We start from the raw sequence: 18,598 nt of genomic DNA on the forward strand, positions 1-18,598 counted from the left end.
GACCAAGATGAGGAGGATTTATAAAAAAGGTTCCTATCGTTATTGTGGGGAAAAAGCCCACACCAAGAGAAACTGCCCAAAAAGAAAGGTTGAAGAAATGGCAGCTGCTATAGCAGTTGCAGCTGCTGCTGCTGAAAGTGGTAATTCCAATCCTGCTGTTCCTACCATTGTTGCTCCAGTTGTGAGCCCCACCCATGCTATTCCACCTGCTGATGTACCATCTCAAGTTGGTGCACACCAAGAAATTCAGCATGAAGGCCAGGCTGAGGTTGAACTTGGCATGAGCCAACCAATTATGTCTCAGAATGAAGATTCTCTACAGGTAATTGTATATTTTAAATTATATCTTAACTTTAACCACTATGCAAATTTATTTTTTGTTCAAATTTCACTAACTTCACACTTTTTATAGATGGAGACTAGTCTAGTGCAACATAATGCAAGGCCCCCAAAGCTTACAACCAAAAGAATGGTTTCCAACCATCTAGGGTGTGTTTGGGGTTCACGTTGGGGAACATAAAAGCTCGTTTGAACGTCTTGAACGCCACATTGTTATGTTTGGCAATTTTTTGGAATCCCTAACCCAGAAGTGCTTTCACCTGTGAACGTACGTTCATGTGAAGCTAAAAATTCAAGCTTCTGCGTTCACTTTGGGAAGATTAATGACTGTTGGAGGAGTTAGGTAAATCTACCAACTATACCCTTCATTTCTTCTATGAAAATGATGCCCATAACCACATAATTTCACACAGTAGTTCTTTCTATGTTCTTCGTTACAGAATTTTTTTATCAAACTCTTTCAGATTTGTTTTCATCACTGTCAAGGTAAAGATTTTAATTTTCTTTTTAATATTTTTTAGTTCTTTCTTTCATATTTTAATTTTTATATTTTTTATTATATTTTTATTTATATGATAAATATTTTTTATATTATTTTTTTAGTGTTCTGATATTATTTTTTTAATTTTCTATTGTTATATTTTTATTATATTTTTTTATTTATATGACAACTATTATTGATATAAATTTTATTTTTATTAATTTTTGTTATTTTTTATTTATATAAATTATTTTTTCTATCCTTTATTGTGCTATATTTATGTTATGTATAAAATTTTTTATTTTTTTTATTGATTATATTCATATAAATTTTATTTACTTTTTATTATAATTTTTTTATTTATATGATATATATTATTGGTTGTAATTATTATATATTATGTTTGTATGATTTTTTTTGTTTTTATTTTTTATTTTTATTGTACTTTATTTGTTTTTATTATATAGTAATTATAAGTAATAAAAGAGTCATAAATAATAAAAATTTATAGTCCAAAATATACTAAATTAAAGAGTACTTATGAAACTAAAATAAATTATAAACTCTTTTCTTTTTGTTTGACATTATAAAATGTATAGTACTCTCTTTTATATTTTTATTTCTTATTTTTTTTAATTTATATGAATTTTTTATCATTTACTGTTTTTTATGTTTAATATGTAAGGTGTCTTTTTTATTTTTATTTAACTTTGTTCTTTTTTATTTTTTACTTATTTTTATCATTGACCTTTTTTATATTATTTTTTAGTGTTCTAATCTCTCATCTCTCATGTATGTTATTAATTTTTTTATGGTATTCTTATTATTTCTTGTTTATATGAGTTTTATTTTTCTTCTCTTTTATGTACTGTATTTATATTGTTGGTTTTATATGATATATATTGTTGATATATATTGTTTATATATGAATTTTATTTTTTTTCTCTTTTATTATATTTCTTTTATTCATATGATATATATTGTTGGTTTTATAAAATTTTTATCATTTTTTATTTACATGAATTCTCGTTTTATATTTTATTATATTTTATTTTTGTTTTGGCTGAAATTTTTTATTTTTTATTCAACTATGTAAAATTTATAATTATAATTTTCATATATTATATTTGATTGTAACTCTTTTTATAATATAGATTAATTGATTCCATAAAAAAAAGACAAACTAAATAAAAAATATTCATAAGTATTAATAAAATTATGAATGTTGGATGTCAAAAAAAGTCTTATATGAATAAAATTATTGAGAGTATACTGATTTTGTATAAGATATTATTTTTTATGTATTTCATTAGTGTTTTATCTTTTATTTTAATATTTATTAGTGTTTTTATGTATTAAAATATATTTTGTCAATTTTTATATGTTACTTTAATTTAGTAAGTAAATATTAACTTTATTATAAAATAAATTAATAAGATCTATTCAAATATTTAAAGTAAAATAATAGAATAATATAAAAAATAATATTTTAATTGATGTCTATTTTAGTAATTTTTTATCTAAAAGTGATTTTGAATAGTATAATCCAAACAACATTTATTTTACTATAATCAATTTTGATATAAAGATTGCCAAACATAAATCACGTTAACACAAACTTACTTTTCATCAAAAGCAAGTTTGCAAAATCACTTTTATGCAAACTCCCGTTTACAAACTGAAATCCAAACACACACCTAGTACTCCACCAGCAACCAATGTACTAGTTGATCCAATGCAAGGTGCATCTTCAGGGACAGCTACACGACTAGTTAGTTTCATGAAATTTGTCCCTACTCCCGGATTCAAACGTCCAAGAAAAAAGAATTGAATTGTTGATCATTCTGTCTTTGGGAGCTTCATATGTAATAGGGCATTATACTTTTGGATTAGTTACCTTGTTTTTCTAAGTTTGGATAACTTTGTAATGATGACTTTTGGTTAGTTATACTTGGAATGGTTCCTTTTGGATAATTTACTTTGTTTTGTTTGTATGATGCATCACACTAAATTTTTTAGTTGTGTTTGAATTCAGTATCAATCTGGATGTTTTATTAATGAATTATAAAGAATTTGGATGATATTCTTATTTGAAATTGTTATATTTTATTTTGGGTTGTTTGATTCATATTAACACAGGTGCAATTTTTATTCATTGAGACTTAAAATAAAAATAGATACAACAATACATATGGTGCACAAAAATTACACTCACACTATGTAATTCCGCACAACTAACCAGCAAGTACACTGGGTCGTCCAAGTAATACCTTACGTGAGTAAGGGTCGATCCCACAGAGATTGCCGGCTTGAAGTTCTGTAGCTCTAGAAAATCCATTTTGAGTGCAGGGAGGTCAGATTCCAACAGCATCAGCAGTCCTTTTGTCAGCCTTTTTCAGAGTTTTGCTCAGGTCCCTCAATTTCAGCCAGAATTTACCTGAAATCATAGAAAAACACACAAACTCCTAGTAAAGTCCAGAAATGTGAATTTAACATAAAAACTAATGAAAACATCCCTAAAAGTAACTAGATCATGCTAAAAACTACTTAAAAACAATGCCAAAAAGCGTATAAATTATCCGCTCATCACAACACCAAACTTAAATTGTTGCTTGTCCCCAAGCAACTGAAAATAAAATAGGATAAAAAGAAGAGAATATACTATAAATTTAGAATATCAATGAATATTAGTTCTAATCAGATGAGCGGGACTTGTAGCTTTTTGCTTCTGAACAGTTTTGGCATCTCACTTTTTCCTTTGAAGTTTAGAATGATTGGCTTCTCTAGGAACTTAGAATTTCAGATAGTGTTATTGATTCTCCTAGTTAAGTATGTTGATTCTTGAACACAGCTACTTTTTGAGTCTTGGCCATGGCCCTAAGCATTTTGTTTTCCAGTATTACCACTGGATACATAAATGCCACAGACACATAACTGGGTGAACCTTTTCAGATTGTGACTCAGCTTTGCTAGAGTCCCCTGTTAGTGGTGTCCAGAGCTCTTAAGCACACTCTTTTGCTTTGGATCCTTTTTACCCTTGCCTTTTGGTTTTTAAGGGCTATTGGCTTTTTCTGCTTGCTTTTTCTCTTTTTTTTTCAAAATATTTTTTTTTCGTCAATTAATTTTTTAATTTTTTTCGCCATTCACTACTTTTTCTTGCTTCAAGAATCAAATTTATGATTTTTCAGATCATCAATAACATTTCTCTTTGTTCATCATTCTTTCAAGAGCCAACAATTTTAACATTCATAAACAACAAGATTAAAAATATGCACTGTTTAAGCATTCATTCAGAAAGCAAGAAGTATTGTCACCACATCAATATAATTAAACTAAATTCAAGGATAAATTCGAAATTTATGTACTTCTTGTTCTTTTGAATTAAAACAATTTTTTTTTTATTTAAGAGAGGTGAAGGATTTATAGAATTTATTCATAGCTTTAAGACATAGTTACTACATACTAATGATCATGTAATAGATAAACATATAAAAAACAAAAAGTAGGAAAAAAATTTTAGAACAAGGAATGAGTCCACCTGAGTGAGGGTGGCGCCTTCTTGAAGATCTAATGGTGCTTTTTGAGCTCCTTTATGTCTCTTCCTTGCTTCTGTTGCATGATCCCTAGTGATTTTGGTGTTCCTATCCTTAGTTGCTTCCATTAATTATGTGGAGGAACATGTATCCCCTGAGGTATCTCAGGGATTTCTTAAAGAGGGAATTTCTCATGCTTTCTTGATGTGCAGTCAAATGCTCTTCTACTGAGCTATGGACCCTTTACATGAAACTTTCCATCTCCCATGACTTGGAGGTGGAAGCTTTTTGTCTTTCCTTTTCTCTTTTTTTTTTTGAGGTTTCTATGAATTGTTGATTTTTAGTTTCTCTTGACTTCCTCTTCAGAGTCTTTTCAGGTTCAGGATCTGCTCCAATAAGAATGTTCTTGTCCTTACTCCTGCTCATATAGGAAAGAAGAGAACAAGAAAAGAAAGAGGAATCCTCTATGTCACAGTAAAGAGGTTCCTTATTGTTAGTAGAAGAAGAAAGGAATAAAAGTGGAGAATCCAATCACAATGGTGAGGATAGAGACAGTGATTGGAGATGAAGAGAGGTGAAGAGAAGTGTTAGTAAATAAATAATTAAATAGAAGAAGAGGAGAGATAGAGGATTTCAAAAATAATTTTGAAAAATGGGTTAGTAATTTCGAAAATTAAAGGAAGAAATAAAATTAAAATTAAAATTTGAAACAATTAGTTAATTAAAAAGAATTTTTGAAAAAGAGGGAGGTATTTTCGAAAATTGAAGAGGGAAAAGTAGTTAGGTGGTTTTGAAAAAGATAAGAAACAAACAAAAAGTTAATTAGTTAGTTGAAAAAGATATTAAAATCAATTTTGAAAAGATAAGAAGATAAGAAGTTAGAAAAGATATTTTAAAATCAATTTTTTTTTTGAAAAAGATAAAATTTTGAAAAAGATATGATATAAAAGATATGATTAAAAAGATATGATTTTGAAAAGATAAGATTTAAAAAGATATTTTTGAAAAGATATGAATTTTAAAATCACAATTAATGACTTGACTCACAAGAAATCACAAGATATGATTCTAGAACTTAACATTTGAATCTTTCTTAACAAGAAAGTAACAAACTTGAAATTTTTGAATCAAAACATTAATTTTTGATGCAATTTTCGAAAATATGATGTAAAGATAAGAAAAAGATTTTGAAAATATTTTGAAAAAGGTTTTTGAAATTTTCGAAAATGATGAAAAAAAATGGAAAAGATATGATTTTTGAAAAAGATTTAAAAAAGATACGATTTAAAAAGTTAAGATATTTTTTTGATTTTTGAAATTTTTTTATGATGAGAGAGAAAAACACTAAAAATACTCAATGCATGAAAATTTTGGATCAAAACACATGTTGCATGCAAGAACACTATGAATGTCAAGATGAACACCAAAAACACTTTGAAGATCATGATGAACATCAAGAACATATTTTTGAAAAATTTTCAATGTAAAGAAAACATGCAAGACACCAAACTTAGAAATTTTTCATGTTTAGACTCTATGAATGCAAGAATGCATATGAAAAACACCATACAACACAAAACAAGAAAATATGAAGATCAAACAAGAAAGTTCATCAAGAACAACTTGAAAATCATGATGAATGCTATGAATGCATGAATTTTTCGAAAATTTTATGCAAGAAAAAGATGAACATGCAATTGACACCAAACTTATGACTTGACAAAAGACTCAAACAAGAAACACAAAATATTTTTGATTTTTCTAATTTTTTTGTATTTTATTTGATTTTTTCGAAAAACATATAAGAAAAGGAAAATAAGAAATTCAAAATTTTTAATATGAATTCCAGGAATCATGCAATGTTAGTCTAAAGCTCCGGTCCAGGAATTAGACATGGCTTAATAGCCAGCCAAGCTTTCAATGAAAGCTCCAGTCCAAAACACTAGACATGGCCAATGGCCAGCCAAGCATTAGAATACATAGTTCAAGCATGTGAAGAGGAAGCCTCAGTCCAAAAGAATTTAGACATGGCTTTACAGCCAGCCAGGCTTCAACATGCTTCATGAAGCTCCAGAATGCATAGTAAAAAAAAAATTTTTGAATAATTTTTGAAATTAGGGAGAAGATTTTGAAAAGTTTTTCGAAATTTTTTTTTTAAAATAAAATAAAAATTACCTAATCTGAGCAACAAGATGAACCGTCAGTTGTCCATACTCGAACAGTCCCCGGCAACGGCGCCAAAAACTTGGTGTTGTTGCCGGATTAAAAACTTGGCACCATTGTGGGTTGGAAACAATTGTTTGAATTGTTGTTCGAAATTGATTGTTCCCCGGCAACGGCGCCAAAAACTTGGTGGGCGAAATCGTGATTCATTCTTTTCACTTCAACAATCCAAGGTAATGGCTCCAAAGACTTGGTGCATAGAACCATGGTCCAAAATTAACTTCACAGTCTCGCTCAACTAACCAGCAAGTGCACTGGGTCGTCCAAGTAATACCTTACGTGAGTAAGGGTCGATCCCACGGAGATTGTTGGTATGAAGCAAGCTATGGTCACCTTGTAAATCCCAGTCAGGTTAAATAACTAAATTAAGAGATTATAGGATTAAATTAAATAAACTGAAAATAAAGATAAAGTTACTCATGTAATCCAATGGTGGGAATTTCAGATAGGTGTATGGAGATGCTATGTTCCTTCTGAATCTCTGCTTTCCTGCTGCTTTCATCCAATTCTTCTTTCTTCTTTCCATGGCAAGCTGTTTGTAGGGCATCACCGTTGTCAATGGCTACATCCCATCCTCTCAGTGAAAAAGGTCTAAATGCTCTGTCACAGCACGGCTAATCATCTGTCGGTTCTCAATCAGGTTGGAATAGAATCCCTTGATTCTTTTGCGTTTGTCATCACGCCCAGCCTTCAGGAGTTTGAAGCTCGTCACAGTCATTCAATCCCAGAATCCTACTCGGAATACCACAGACAAGGTTTAGACTTTCCGGATTCTCATGAATGCCGCCATCAATTCTAGCTTATACCACGAAGATTCTGTTGGGGAATCTAAGAGATATGCGCCCGGCCTAAGGTAGAACGGAAGTGGTTGTCAGTCACGCGCGTTCATAGGTGAGAATGATGATGAGTGTCACGGATCATCACATTCATCAAGTTGAAGTGCAACGTATATCTTGGATTAAGAATAAAATTGATTTGGATAGAAAATAATAGTAATTGCATTGAAACTTGAGGTACAGCAGAGCTCCACACCCTTAATCTATGGTGTGTAGAAACTCCACCGTTGAAAATACATAAGTGAGAGAGGTTCAGGCATGGCCGAATGGCCAGCCCCTAAAACGTGGTCACGGGATTAAAATACAATCCAGGGATCAAAACCAAGATGATAATATGATAGTAAAGAGTTCTATTTATAATAAACTAGCTACTAGGGTTTACAGAAGTAAGTAATTGATGCATAAATCCACTTCCGGGGCCCACTTGGTGTATGTTTGGGCTGAGCTTGGTCTATCCACGAGCTGAGGCTTTTCTTGGAGTTGAACTCCAAGTTATAACGTGTTTTGGGCGTTCAACTCCGGATCATGACGTGTTTCTGGCGTTTAACTCCAGACAGCAGCATGTACTTGGCGTTCAACGCCAAGTTACGTCGTCAATTTCCGAATAAAGTATGGACTATTATATATTGCTGGAAAGCTCTGGATGTCTACTTTTCAACGCCGTTGAGAGCGCGCCATTTGGAGTTCTGTAGCTCCAGAAAATCCATTTTGAGTGCAGGGAGGTCAGATTCCAACAGCATCAGCAGTCCTTTTGTCAGCCTTTTTCAGAGTTTTGCTCAGGTCCCTCAATTTCAGCTAGAATTTACCTGAAATCATAGAAAAACACACAAACTCCTAGTAAAGTCCAGAAATGTGAATTTAACATAAAAACTAATGAAAACATCCCTAAAAGTAACTAGATCATGCTAAAAACTACTTAAAAACAATGCCAAAAAGCGTATAAATTATCCGCTCATCAATTCACAAGACAGAAAGTGTTGCCACCACATATAAATAATTTTGAATTTTTCTTATTAAGAACTCAAAAAAATTGCCTCCTTATTCTAAAAATATCTGCTATTTATTCATGTTTAATGATGATGAGATAAATAAATTATAGCTTACTTGGAGATGATAAAAATAAAAATAAAAATACTAATTACTACTACTCATATAAATCCTAAGATAGATTTCTAATAGCAGAAGTTATCACAGGATTAAGATTAGGAATCAACAACCTTTATTTTGGGAGATGGACGCTCCTTCGATTTGTGGGTTGTCTGGACCTTCAAGAGAAAGCTTCTGGCGCTTTAGCTCTTGTAGTTCACACCCTTGCTTCTCCTGTTCCTTAAGCAGTTTGCAGATCATAAAATTTTGATTCTGCTGTTCTTCCTTAAGTTGATCCATAGTTTCTTGCAACTTGGTGACAGATGCTTCTAGGCGGGTCCAGTAGTCAATTTGAGGGATTTATAGGAGGAACTCCTGCGCCCTCCTTTTGATGGAGTTTTCTTGTACCTGTTGTCCCTCCATTGACTTCTTGGTGATTGGACGTTCGACTGGGATAAACTCATCTACTCCCATCTTCACCCTAGCCTCTTTACATAGCAGAGAAATCAAGTTTGGGTAAGCCAACTTGGCATCCTTGGAGTTCTTATTTGCAATTGTGTAGAGCTCACAAGTTGATCATCACTTCGTTTCCTTGTATAATACAGTGGATCATCACTGCTCTCTTGATAGTGACTTTGGAGCGATTGCTACTAGCTAGTATAGAACGCCCAATGAAATCCAGCCAGCCTCTAGTAATTGGTTTGAGATCCCCTCTCTTGAGTTGATTTGGAACACCTTTTGTGCTGGTTGTCCACTTGGTTCCAGGGATGTATATGTCTTCTAGAATTTGGTCCAAGCGCTTATCATCACATACCATTCTCCTATTAAAGGATTTTGGATCATCTTGTAGTTGAGGTAGCTTGAAGACCTCTCTTATTTTGTCAAGGTGGAAGTGAATCATCTTCCCTCTGACCATGGTTCGAAAGGTATAGAATGCGGTTCCAGTCATTCTCTACCTCTCTGTTTGCCACAGATTTGAGTAGAATTCCTGAACCATGTTTCTACCCACTTTTGTCGCAAGATTAGCTAGAATTTCCCAGCCTCTGTTTCGAATTTGCTCTTGGATCTCTGGATATTTGTCTTCTTTTAGATCGAATTTTACTTCCGGGATCACTGACCTTAGAACCATTATTTTGTGGTAATGGTCCGAATGTTCCTTGGTTAAGAACCTCTCTTGATTCCAAAGTGATCTTAGATTATTCTCTTTCTTGCCTCTTGAAGTGGTTTGTTTTCCCTTAGGAGCCATGATCTTAGTGAGCCTTAGCTCAGTGATCACGCAAAAAAACACCAAACTTAGAGGTTTGCTTGTCCTCAAGTAAAAGAAAGGAAAGGAGATGAGAAGGAAGAGAGGCAAATTCAAATTGTGGAGGAGAGGGGGTGGCCGAATGTGAATTTAAAAGGGAGGGGTGGGTTCGAAAATTTTTGAAAAAGATATGATAGAAGATATGATTTGTAAAAAGATAATTATGATATGCAAAATATGTAATTTTAAAATAAGATAAAAGAGAGTTTTGAAAAAGATAAATCTAAATTTTGAAAAGATATTTAAAAAGATATATGAATTTTGATAAAGATTTGAAGAGAAATTAAAAAGATATATGCATTTTGAAAAAGATTTGAAAAGAAGAAAAGATTTTTAGGATTAAGAGTTATTTTTTTTTTGAAATTTGAAATTGAAAAGATGAGGATTTGAAATATGTTTTTGCAAGAAATCATGGATGAAAACATAAAAATTGAAAATAAATTGGGTTAGAAAACAAAATTACCTCCCCTCCACATTCCTGGCGTTAAACGCCCAAACGCTGCTTGTTTTGGGCGTTTAACGCCCATTTGCTGCTTGTTTTGAGCGTTTAACGCCCAGCCAGGTACCCTGGCTGGCGTTAAATGCTAGAAAGTCTTTATCACTGGGCGTTTTTCTAAACGCCCAGGATGCTGTGACAGATGATTAGCCGTGCTGTGACAGAGCATTTGGATCATTTTCACTGAGAGGATGGGAAGTAACCATTGACAACGGTGATGCCCTACATACAGCTTGCCATGGAAAGGAGTATGAAGGATTGGATGAAGGTAGTAGGAAAGCAGAGATTCAGAAGGAACACAACATCTTCATGCACTTATCTGAAATTCCCACCAATGAATTACATAAGTATCTCTATATTTATTTTAAGTTTTATTTATATTTTAAATTATCAAACTTTATAACCATTTGAATCTGCCTAACTGAGATTTACAAGATGACCATAGCTTGCTTCATACCAACAATCTCCGTGGGATCGACCCTTACTCACGTAAGGTATTACTTGGACGACCCAGTGCACTTGCTGGTTAGTTGTACGAAGTTGTGATAAAGTGTGATTCACGTTTGAGAGCTCCAAATCTATTGGCGCCATTGTTGATGATCACAATTTACGCGCCCCAAGTTTTTGGCGCCGTTGCCGGGGATTGTTCGAGTTTGGACAACTGACGGTTCATCTTGTTGCTCAGATTAGGTAATTTTCTTTTCAAAAAGTTTTCAAAAATCTTTCAAAATTTTTTTATTTGTTTGCGTTTTTCCAAGATTAATTTTTGAAAATTTCAAAAAAATTATAAAATCATAAAAATAAAAAATATTTTGTGTTTTTTGTTTGAGTCTAGTGTCAATTTTTAAGTTTAGTGTCAATTGCATGTTTTTAAAATTTATGCATTTTTTCGAAAATTCATGCATGGTGTTCTTCATGATCTTCAAGTTGTTCTTGGTAAGTCTTCTTGTTTGATCTTCATATTTTCTTGTTTTGTGTCTTTTGTTGTTTTTCATATGCATTTTTGCATTCATAGTGTCTAAGCATAAAAAATTCCTAAGTTTGGTGTTTTGCATGTTTCTCTTTTCTTGAAAATTTTTCAAAAATAAGTCTTGATGTTCATCTTGATCTTCAAAGTGTTTTTAGTGTTCATCTTGACATTCATAAGTGTTCTTGCATGCATCATGTGTTTTGATTCATAATTTTCATGTTGTGAGTCAATTTTTGTGTTTTTCTCTCTCCTCATTAAAAATTCAAAAATAAAAAATATATTTTCCTTATTTTACTAAAAAATTCGAAATCTTTGAGTTGACTTAGTCAAAATATTTTAAAATTAGTTGTTTCTTGTTAGTCAAGTCAAGATTTCAATTTTAAAAATCTTATCTTTTCAAAATCTTTTTCAAAAATCAAATCTTTTTCATTTTTCTTATTATTTTTTGAAATTTTTCTTATTTGATTTTCAAAATATTTTTCTTATCTTTATTTCAAAATTTCAAAAACTTTACTAACAATTAATGTGATTGATTCAAAAATTCGAAGTTTGTTACTTTCTTGTTAAGAAAGGTTCAATCTTTAAATTCTAGAATCATATCTTTTAGTTTCTTGTTAGTCAAGTAATCAAATTTTAATTTTAAAAATCAAATCTTTTCAAAATATCTTTTTCAAATCATATCTTTTTCAAAATCAATTTCAAAAATCTTTTCTAACTTCTTATCTTTTCAAAATTGATTTTCAAATCTTTTTCAACTAACTAATTAACTTTTTGTTTGTTTCTTATCTTTTTCAAAATCACCTAACTACTTTTCTCTCTCTAATTTTGGAAAATTCCTTCCTCTTTTTCAAAATTCTTTTTAATTAACTAATTGTTTTAAATTTTTAATTTTAATTCTATTTCTTCTCTTAATTTTCGAAAATCACTAACCATTTTTCAAAAACAATTTTCAAAATTCTCTCCCTCTCATATTCTTCTATTTATTTATTCATTTACTAACACTTCTTTTCATCTCAAAAATTCGAACCCTCTTCTCTCTTCTGTGTTCGAATTTTTCTTTTCTTTCCTCTATTCTCCTCTTTTTCTACTCACATAAAGGAATCTCTATACTGCGATATAGAGAATTCCTCTTCTTTCTTTGTTTTCTTCTCTTTCATATAAGTAGGAACAAGGAAAAAGGCATTCTTGTTGAAGCTGATCCTGAACCTGAAAGGACCTTGAAGAGGAAGCTAAGAGCAGCTAAAGCATAGTACTCTGAAGAGGACCTAACTGAAATTTTCGAACAGGAAAAGGATATGGCAGCCGAACCCAACAACAACAATGCAAGGAAGATGCTTGGTGACTTTACTGCACCAAATTCCAACTTACATGGAAGAAGCATCTCAATCCCTGCCATTGGAGCAAACAACTTTGAGCTAAAGCCTCAGTTATTTTCTCTGATGCAACAGAACTACAAGTTTCATGGACTTCCATCAGAAGATCCTTTTCAGTTCTTAACTGAATTCTTACAGATCTGTGATACTATTAAGACTAATGGGGTTGATCCCGAGGTCTACAGGCTTATGCTTTTCCCTTTTGCTGTAAGAGACAGAGCTAGAGTATGGTTGGACTCTCAACCTAAAGATAGCCTGAACTCTTGGAATAAGCTGGTCACGGCCTTCTTGGCCAAGTTCTTTCCTCCTCAAAAGCTGAGTAAGATTAGAGTGGATGTTCAAACCTTCAGACAGAAAGAAGGTGAATCCCTCTATAAAGCTTGGGAGAGATACAAGAAACTAACCAAAAAGTGTCCTTATGACATGCTTTCTGAATGGACCATCCTGGATATATTCTATGATGGTCTGTCTAAATTGTCTAAGATGTCATTGGACCACTTTACAGGTGGATCCATTCACCTAAAGAAAACGCCTGCAGAAGCTCAAGAACTCATTGATGTGGTTGCTAATAACCAATTCATGTACACCTCTGAGAGAAATCCTGTGAGTAATTGGACACCTCAGAAGAGGGGAGTTCTTGAAATTGATGCTCTAAATGTCATATTGGCTCAGAGCAAAATGTTGACTCAGCAAGTCAACATGATTTCTCAGAGTCTGAATGGATGGCAAAATGCATCCAACAGTACTAAAGAGGCATATTCTGAAGAAGAAGCTTATGATCCTGAGAACCCTGCAATGGCAGAGGTAAATTACATGGGTGAATCCTATGTGAACACCTATAATTCCTCATGGAGAAACCATCCAAATTTCTCATGGAAAGATCAACAAAAGCCTCAACAAGGCTTTAATAATGGTGGAAGAAATAGGCTTAGCAATAGCAAGCCTTTTCCATCATCTTCTCAGCAACAGACAGAGAATTCTGAGCAAAGTCTCTCTAGCTTAGCAAATATAGTCTCTGATCTATCTAAGGCCACTTTAAGTTTCATGAGTGAAACAAGGTCCTCCATTAGAAATTTGGAGGCACAAGTGGGCTAGTTGAGTAAGAAAATCACTAAAACCCCTCCTAGTACTCTCCCAAGCAATACAGAAGAGAATCCAAAAAGAGAGTGCAAGGCCATTGACATAATCACAATGGCCGAATCCAAAGAGGAGGAGAAGGACGTGAATCCCAGTGAGGAAGACCTCCTAGGATGTCCTCTGAATAAAAAGGAGTTCCAAACTGAGGAACCTAAGGAATTTAAGGCTCACCTAGAGACCATAGAGATTCCATTGAACCTCCTTTTACCATTCATGAGCTCTGAGAACTATTCTTCCTCTGAAGAGGATGAAGATGTAACTGAAGAGCAAGTTGCTCAATATCTAGGAGCCATCATGAAGCTGAATGCCAAGTTGTTTGGTAATGAGACTTGGGAAGGTGAACCACCCTTGCTCATTAGTGAACTAGATACATGGGTTCAGCAAACTCTACCTCAAAAGAAACAAGATCCTGGTAAATTCTTGATATCCTGTGCCATAGGCACCATGACCTTTAAGAAGGCTCTGTGTGACCTGGGGTCAGGTATAAATCTTATACCACTCTCTGTAATGGAGAAGCTGGGGATCTTTGAGGTACAAGCTGCAAGAATCTCGTTAGAGATGGCAGACAAGTCAATAAAACAAGCTTATGGATTGGTAGAGGACGTGTTGGTAAAGGTTAAAGGCCTTTATATCCCTGCTGATTTCATAATCTTAGACACTGGGAAGGATGAGAATGAATCCATCATTCTTGGAAGACCCTTCCTAGCCACAGCAAGAGCTGTGATTGATGTTGACAGAGGAGAGTTAGTCCTTCAATTGAATGGGAACTACCTTGTGTTTAAAGCTCAAGGTTATCCTTCTGTAAACATGGAAAAGAGGCACGATAAGCTTCTCTCAATACAGAGTCAAATAAATCCCCCACAATCAAACTCTAAGTTTGGTGTTGGGAGGCCACAACCAAACTCTAAGTTTGGTGTTGAACCCCCACATTCAAACTCTAAGTTTGGTGTTGGGAGGTTCCAACAATGCTCTGAACATCTTTGAAGCTCCATAAGAGCTCACTGTCAAGCTATTGACATTAAAGAAACGCTTATTGGGAGGCAACCCAATTTTTATTTACCTACATTTTTATTGTTCTTTTATGTTTTATTAGGTTCATGATCATGTGGAGTCACAAAACAATTGCTAAAATTAAAAATAGATTAAAAAAAAGCAGAAAAAACAGCACCCACTGGAGGAAGAGCTTACTGGTGTCTAAACGCCAGTAAGGAGCATCTGGCTGGCATTCAACGCTAGAACAGAGTATGAATCTAGCGTTGAACGCCAGAAACAAGCAGCAGTCTAGCGTTTAAATGCCAGGATTGCACCCTGAGGCAAGCTGGCGTTAAACGCCAGCAACAAGCATCAGGCTGGCGTTAAACGCCAGAAACATGCTACATTTTGGCGTTTAACGCCAGAAACAAGCTTCAGTATGGTGTTAAACGCCAGGATTGCATGCAGAGAGCATTTTACATGCCTAATTGGTGCAGGGATGATAAATCCTTGATACCTCAGGATCTGTGGACCCCATAGAATCACCTCAGGATCTGTGGACCCCATAAGATCTCCACCTACCTCAACTCACCTTCTCTCTTCTTCACCCAATCCAATAACACTCTTCCCTATGCACCCTTCATCAATCACCTCAATCTCTTTTTCCCATCACCTCTTCACCACTCACATCCATCCACTCTTCCCCATAAACCCCACCTACCTTTAAATTCAAAATCTCTTTCCCACCCAAACTCACCCTAAATGACCAAACCCTAATCCCTCTCCCTCCACTATATAAACCCTTCCACACTTCTTCATTTTCACACAACACAACCCTCTCTTCTCCCTCTTGGCCGAATACACATCTCTCTCCCTCTCCTCCATATCTTCTTCTTCTTCTTCTTATATTCTTTCTTCTTTTGCTCGAGGGTGAGTAACATTCTAAGTTTGGTGTGGTAAAAGCATATCTTTTTTTGTTTTTTCATAACCATTGATGGCACCTAAGGCCGGAGAAACCTCTAGAAAGAGAAAAGGGAAGACAAAAGCTTCCACCTCCGAGTCATGGGAGATGGAGAGATTCATCTCAAAAGCCCATCAAGACTTCTTCTATGAAGTTGTGGCCAAGAAAAAGGTGATCCCTGAGGTCCCTTTCATGCTCAAGAAAAATAAGTATCCGGAGATCCGACATGAGATCCAAAGAAGAGGTTGGGAAGTTCTTACCAACCCCATTCAACAAGTCAGAATCTTAATAGTTCAAGAGTTCTATGCCAATGTATGGATCTAGGAACTATGATCAAAGCATGAACCCAAACCCAAAGAATTGGCTTACAATGGTTCGGGGGAAATGCTTAGATTTCAGTCTGAAAAATGTAAGGTTGGCATTCAACTTGCCTATGATGCAAGAAGATGCACGCCCCTACACTAGAAGGGTCAACTTTGACCAAAGGTTGGACCAAGTCCTCATGGACATATGTGTGGAAGGAGCTTAATGGAAAAGATACTCAAAAGGCAAGCCGGTTCAATTGAGAAGACTGGACCTTAAGCCTGTGGCTAGAGGATGGTTGAAGTTCATTCAACGCTCCATCATCCCCACTAGCAACCGATTCGAAGTAACTGTGGATCGGGCCATCATGATCCATAGCATCATGATTAGAGAGGAAGTAGAAGTTCATGAAGTCATCTCTCTAGAACTCTACAAAGTAGCCAAAAAGCCCTCCACCTTGGCAAGGCTAGCTTTTCCTCATCTCATTTTCCATCTATGCTACTTAGCTGGAGTTGTCATAGAAGGAGACATCCTCATTGAAGAGGACAAGCCCATCACTACGAAGAGGATGGAGCAAACAAGAGAGCCTATTCATGGATCTCAAGAGACGCACGAGGAAGCTCATCATCAAGAATTCCCTTAGATGCCTCAAGGGATGCATTTTCCTCCAAACAACTATTGGGAACAACTTAACACTTCTCTAGAAGGATTGAGTCATGACATGAACCAATTAAGGTGGAACACCAAGAACACTCCATCATTCTCAATGAGATTAGAGAAGATCAAAGAGCTATAAGGGAAGAGCAACAAAGGCAAGGAAGAGACATAGAGGAGCTCAAGAACACCATTGGTCCTTCAAGGAGAAGGCGCCACCATCACTAAGGTGGACTCATTCCTTAACTTCCTTGTTCTTATCTCTCTGTTTCTCGATTTTTAAGCTTCATGTTTGTCTATGTTTGTGTCTTTATTACATGATCATTAGTGTCTAGTAACTATGTCTTAAGGCTATAAATAATTCCATGAATCCTTCACCTTTCTTAAATGAAAAATGTTTTTAATTCAAAAGAACAAGAAGTACATGAGTTTCGAATTCATCCTTGAAATTAGTTTAATTATATTGATGTGGTGACAATACTTTTTGTTTTCTGAATGAATGCTTGAACAGTACATATTTTTTATCTTGTTGTTTATGAATGTTAAAATTGTTGGCTCTTAAAAGAATGATGAAAAAGAGAAATGTTATTGATAATCTGAAAAATCATGAAATTGATTCTTGAAGCAAGAAAAATAGTGAAAAAGAAAAAGCTTGCGAAAAAAAAGTGACAAAAAAAAGAAAAAGAAAAAGAAAAAGAAAAAGCAAGCAGAAAAAGCCAATAGCCCTTAAAACCAAAAGGCAAGGGTAAAAAGGATCCAAGGCTTTGAGTATCAATGAATAGGAGGGCCCAAGGAAATAAAATCCAGGCCTAAGCGGCTAAATCAAGCTGTCCCTAACCATGTGCTTGTGGCATGCAGGTCCAAGTGAAAAGCTTGAGACTGAGTGGTTAAAGTCGTGATCCAAAGCAAAAAGAGTGTGCTTAAGAGCTCTGGACACCTCTAACTGGGGACTTTAGCAAAGCTAAGTCACAATCTGAAAATGTTCACCCAGTCATGTGTCTGTGGCATTTATGTATCCGGTGGTAATACTGGAAAACAAAGTGCTTAGGGCCACGGCCAAGACTCATAAAAGTAGCTGTGTTCAAGAATCAACATACTTAACTAGGAGAATCAATAATACTATCTGAACTCTAAGTTCCTATGGATGCCAATCATTCTAAACTTCAAAGGATAAAGTGAGATGCCAAAACTATTCAGAAGAAAAAAGCTACAAGTACCGCTCATCTAATTAGAACTAATATTCGTTGATATTTTGAGATTTATAGTATATTTTCTTCTTTTTATCCTATTTGATTTTCAGTTGCTTGGGGACATGCAACAATTTAAGTTTGGTGTTGTGATGAGCGGATAATTTATACGCTTTTTAGCATTATTTTTAGGTAGTTTTTAGTAGGATCTAGCTACTTTTAGGGATGTTTTTATTAGTTTTTATGAAAAATTCACATTTCTAGACTTTACTATGAGTTTGTGTATTTTTCTGTGATTTTAGGTATTTTCTGGCTGAAATTGAGGGACCTGAGCAAAAATCTGATTCAGGCTGAAAAAGGACTGCTGATGCTGTTGGATTCTGACCTCCCTTCACTCGGAATGGATTTTCTGGAGCTACAGAACTTCAAATGGTGCACTCTCAACTGCGTTGGAAAATAGACATCCAGGGCTTTCCAGCAATATATAATGGTCCATACTTTGTTTCAGTTTAGATGACGAAAAATGGCGTTCAACACCAGTTCCATGCTGCATTCTGGAGTAAAACACCAGAAACACGTCACAAACCAGAGTTAAACACCAAAACACGTTACAACTTGAAGTTTAACCCCAAGAGAAGCCTCTGCACGTGTAAAGCTCAAGTTCAGCCCAAGCACACACCAAAGTGGGCTCCGGAACTGGATTTCTACACTAAGACTTATTTCTGTAAACCCTAGTAGCTAGTT

At 34.3% G+C, this 18,598-nt stretch overlaps 1 non-coding gene across 1 annotated transcript; it reads right to left on the reverse strand.

Moving 5' to 3' along the window:
* Window positions 1-12,961: 12,961 nt before the first annotated feature.
* On the reverse strand, window positions 12,962-13,068 carry LOC130953960 (small nucleolar RNA R71). The gene has a single exon (XR_009076119.1). It is a non-coding gene; the product is annotated as a small nucleolar RNA R71 (small nucleolar RNA).
* Between the last annotated feature and the right edge of the window lie 5,530 nt (window positions 13,069-18,598).

Source organism: Arachis stenosperma, chromosome 9 (assembly GCF_014773155.1).
Source record: "Arachis stenosperma cultivar V10309 chromosome 9, arast.V10309.gnm1.PFL2, whole genome shotgun sequence".
Classification (NCBI taxonomy): Eukaryota; Viridiplantae; Streptophyta; class Magnoliopsida; order Fabales; family Fabaceae; genus Arachis; species Arachis stenosperma.